The 5,084-nt window shown below is 42.9% G+C and overlaps 1 pseudogene; it reads left to right on the forward strand.

The window, feature by feature from the left end:
* Positions 1-2,825: 2,825 nt before the first annotated feature.
* LOC116744764 lies at positions 2,826-4,674 on the forward strand (annotated as a pseudogene).
* The last annotated feature ends 410 nt before the right edge of the window (positions 4,675-5,084 follow it).

Genomic DNA, 5,084 nt, shown 5'->3' on the forward strand with positions numbered 1-5,084 from the left:
ACTTTTTCAAAGAAAACATGCAGATGGCCAACAGGCACATGAAAAGATGTTCAACATCACTAATTATAAAGGAAATGCAAATCAAAACCACAATGAGATATCACCTCACACCCCTTAGAATAGCTATCATCAAAAAGGAAAGAAATGACAAGTGTTGGAGAGGATGTGGAAAAAAGGAAACCCTCCTACACTGTTGGTGGTAACGTAAATTGGTGTAGCCACTATGGAAAACAGTATGGAGAGTCCGCAAAAAATTAAGGATAGAAGTATCATTGGTCCAGCTACTGTACTTCTGAATATTTATCCAAAGAATATGAAAACTCCTATTTGATAAGATATGTGCACTCCTATGTTAATCACAGCATTATTTACAAGAGCCAAGATAGGGAAACCCCCGATGTTCTTTACTACTGTTGCTACAACTAAGGGACAAATTAATCCTTTTGATTTTCCCAAGTTTGAACTTGAAAGCGTTTGATTTTTAGCTTAGTTGCTTATGATTTACTTACGGATTCAAGTTTTACAGGGTCCTGGGATCTGAGCACCATGAAATGGCCAAAAAATGTTCTGTCTTTTAGCTAGCCCTATCCTCATAATTATTTCTGCTACTTTCTCAGAAAAATTCCTAGCGTGTGGGAGATTGGAGCTGTGTTGGCCTGAACAGTTCTTTTTGTATTTGAGCTATCATAGGTTCTGTCTTTTGCCTGTCCTCACTGTTAAAACCTGCTGGTTTCTCCTAATCCCTCTCCCTTCCATCTCTGGCAAGTTTGCTTGGAATTTGCAAAGTCAGATTGGAATTTGCTGCTAAGTGTGGAAGCATCTGCGGCTCTTTGCTTGTCTCTCTCTGTATCATAGTTCATTAAGGCTTCTTTGCTTTTTTGTCACGGCTCTTTGATAGCTTTATAGAAAAGTAATTTTGTTTTTCTTGTTGTTACCATGGAGATGATGGTCTTTTGCACTGTTCTACATCCTAATCAGAAACAGAGTTCCGTCAACAACTTTAAAGCTTTTTTTCTTTTCTTTTTTTTACACTTATTGTGCACTTTATTTCTATTATTATTACATTGTAATATATAATGAAATAATTATACAATTCACTATAGTGCAGAATCAGTGGGAGCCCTGAACTTGTTTTCCTGCTACTAGATGGTCCCATCTGGGGGCGATGGGAGACAGTGATACCTGACGTGTGTTGCTTATGTCCAGTCTACTCCGTGATCTCGTTTTGGTCGCTGTCACTGCAGAAAACCCTGCTTCACAAGGATAGGACGTTGGAAATGGAAGCAGGCTTTTCAGTGCTTTTGTGGCAATCTCAGGATATTCTGCCTGGACTTTAATCCAGAACGTATGGAGATTTGAAGTTGTTTCAAACAGACTTTTAGGGTCACCGTCATTTGGGATCTCAAGCAGTTGATCCTCTTCTAGCACAGACAAAATTGATTCACCAGGCTTATTCACAAATGGGTCACGGATCCATTCCTTCCCAGTTCAGGGGTCTTTTGTGGTTGGGAAGTAATGCTCAAACTCTTTTGAAAGCTGAGACAGGTGAGTAGTTTTGAAGGTTTCATGGCTTTGTTGGATAGCCGGTAGCCACATATTATACAAAGTGGGCTTGGATAATGTGAATCACCTGTTGCAACGAATTTAAGTAGGACTTTTGGTATTTTCTTGTAAATGCAGATTTCTTTTAAATGCAGTCTTAGAGTCTTCTGCTGTCTCATCATTGGGTCTTTCCCCCTTTTCAAAGAAGCTCTCCAGAGACATTTGTTTTTTACTCATTTTGGCTAGGGTTAGCTTGTGGGCTTACCAAAACTGAATGAGACAAGTGTGCAGTGTGGGAAAGAGGCGCGGACGGAGGTGGTAAATAAAATAATGGGAGGGCTACTCATGGACTAAAACAAGTGTCGGATTCTGACTTAAAGCCTGCCACCAGATGCAGCTTAATTGTCACTTGACACTCACTGATAGGGTTTTTTTTTTTTAACATCTTTACTGGAGTATAATTGCTTTACAATGGTGTGTTAGTTTCTGCTGTATAAGAAAGTGAATTGGCTATACATAAACATATATCCGCATATCTCCTCCCTCTTGTGTGTCCCTCCCACCTTCCCTATCTCACCCCTCTAGGTGGACACAAAGCACCGAGCTGATCTCCCTATCCTATGTGGCTGCTTCCCACTAGTAAAGCCTTTATTATTTTTTGATTTTAGACTTTGGGATCAGTTCTGTGATTTATAAGGTTTGTATTACAGGATTCCTTTACATATTAAGCAGAAAGTAGAAGGGTATTGGGCATGTAATTGGAATTTCTGAACTACCAAATCTATTTATTTATTTTGTGATTCTCTGCATGTTTTTCACAAGGGAGAAAGTGATTGACAGTGAGGTATCAAGAGACAAACGCAAAAGACACAAATCCCTTTAAAGTAGGTAAAGGATAAAGGATTTAACAGCATGGTGATGGCTATACGAAGTTGGAGACTCAGGAGTATTCTTCCCTTTGGAGGGGCAGTTTCCACAGCCTTAGACAATAATGACACAGCCTATATGTGGAGAGGCACTCCATAGGCAGGCAGGATTTTTCAGGAAGCTCAACCTGGGTCCGAGAAGAAGGCCAGTCCGCCCCTCTGGCCTTTATGTTCCTGTGACTATACAGAGAAGCACCTGTCATTCTAAGTCTGTGTTGTGTGTTTACCTGCTGCTCTGGGGAATCAGGAGAAACTTAAGTTAACCCTGTTGGTTGTCCTGGGGATGTTATGTCCATCTTTTATCACTTTGGGTGCATTTCAGTCCTATCACCCTTCTGGGAACATACAGCAGGCTGTATGGAATTAGAGATTGCTTTTTATAACTCCTGGGATCTGATTATCCCACATAGAAATGGGCTGAAGGACTTTCTTAAGCCCTATCTTGATACAAGTAAGAAATTTACACTCTCTCAGCATCTAATTGTACATATTAAATACGTGAAGTTTTTGTATACGTCATAAAGCTGCAAGAAATAAACTCTATCAACATCAGATTTCTCACAAATAAAGTGGACTTAATAATAATAAACTCACTGCTAGTGATGGTAAAGGTAATAGATGAACTTGCCTTGAAAAATGTAGAGTCCTAGTCATATTGAGATGGGAGGAGATTTCATAGGGCTTTTGGATTTGGGTGTGACACAGTGATTGTGTGACCCATTTGCAAACCCCCTCAGGTAAAAAAAGGTTTTAGGTGATTGTAGTAATAGATTTGGCTGTTTCAGCTTCTGAGATGTAGGGGGAAGTTCCTCTCCATTCACAAGGAGACACTGAGTATAAGGGATGGAGAAGCAAATGCAAAGAGAGAAAGGGGAGAAATTTGATTTGGTCCAGATTTGGCCAAAGTTTTTGATGTATTATGGTGTTTTACTTTATGCTTTAAGTAACTGGAAACTATAGAAGGATTTTAAGAGTGGAGCTTTATATTCTCTATTTTTTCCTGAGACTTCTCATTTGTCTTGTACCTGTGCCACATCTATTCTTTCTGCATCATTTTAGAGCTAAATTAGCTAGGTTTAAATTATGTTTAATATTGACAAATGTTTGATATTGCTATTGCTTGAGATTTGTATATTTACACATCTATAATCCATCTTCAAATCGTTATTTTCTAAAGTTGCATTGAAATGCATCGGTTTTGAAGGAAGACATACAAATAGCCAAATGGTATATGAAAAGGTGCTCAACATCACCAGTAATCAGGGAAATGCAAATCAAAACCACAATGAGATATCACCTCACACCTGTCAGGATGGCTATAATTTAAAAAAAAACAGGGGGTTGCGCCGTCAGAGCCGCCATCTTGTGGGAGCGAAACCAGCGCCTGCGCCGGGGTAGCAGCTGCGCCGGCCGCCGAGGGTTTCTCTGGCCCGTGTTGCTCCCATGGGTCTACAGCGTGGGGCATAACTTTGCAAACTTCTTCAAGGGCCTTTCTGGCAAAAAAGAAATGTGCGTTCTCAAGGTGGGCCTAGATGCTGTGGGAAAGACCACTATCCTGTACAAACTGAAGCTGGGTGAAATCGTGACCACAATTCCCACTCTAGGCTTCAACGTGGAAACCGTGGAATACAAGAACATCAGCTTCACTGTGTGGGACATGGGCGGCCAGGACAAGATCCGGCCTCTGTGGCACCACTTCTTCCAGAACACACAAGGTCTCATCTTCATGGTTGACAGCAAGGACAGAGAGCGTGTGAATGAGGCCCGAGAGGAGCTTATGAGGATGCTGGCAGAAGATGCGCTCAGGGATGCCGTTCTGCTCAGCGTTTGCTAACAAACAGGACCTCCCCAATGCCATGAATGCAGCTGAGATCACAGACAAGCTGGGTCTGCACTCTCTGTGCCACAGGAACTGGTACACTCAGGCCACCTGTGCCACCAGCGGGGATGGGCTCTATGAGGGACTGGACTGGCTGTCCAATCAGCTCCAGAACCAGAAGTGAGCTGTACTCCTCTCTCCTCCCCTCTCACTCCCTCCTTCTACCCTCGCTTTACTCTCATGTGGCAAGCGTGCCCCTGGGGTGTGAGTGCCAGAAGCTGTCTCCATGGTCGGTCATAGTGTGCTTCCCCGCGCTGTAAGTGTGCAGACGCGGCCTGCACCTGGGTTTTTATTTAATGTAAATAGCTTTTGTTTGCAATGAAGCAGTTTCTGGTACTCCTATGCAATATTACTCAGATTTTTTTTTTTATTATAAAAAGAAAACCAACCCATTGTTTAGTACTGAGAAGGGATTTTAGGCACACGGGTCATCCAGGAGTCGCTGTGTCAGACAAGCCCGATGCTTCTCCTCTGGGCTTTAGATCTGTGTTGAGATCCATTTTGGTGGTTGGTTTTTAACCCAAATTCAGTGCATTTAAAAAAAGTTACAAGTAGGGCTTCCTTGGTGGCGCAGTGGTTGAGAGTCCGCCTGCGATGCAGGGGACACGGGTTCGTGCCCCGGTCCGGGAGGATCCCACATGCCGCGGAAAGGCTGGGCCCGTGAGCCGTGGCCGCTGGGCCTGTGCGTCCGGAACCTGTGCTCCACAACGGGAGAGGCCGCAGCAGTGGGAGGCCCG

Source organism: Phocoena sinus, chromosome 19, assembly GCF_008692025.1.
Source record: "Phocoena sinus isolate mPhoSin1 chromosome 19, mPhoSin1.pri, whole genome shotgun sequence".
Lineage (NCBI taxonomy): Eukaryota > Metazoa > Chordata > Mammalia > Artiodactyla > Phocoenidae > Phocoena > Phocoena sinus.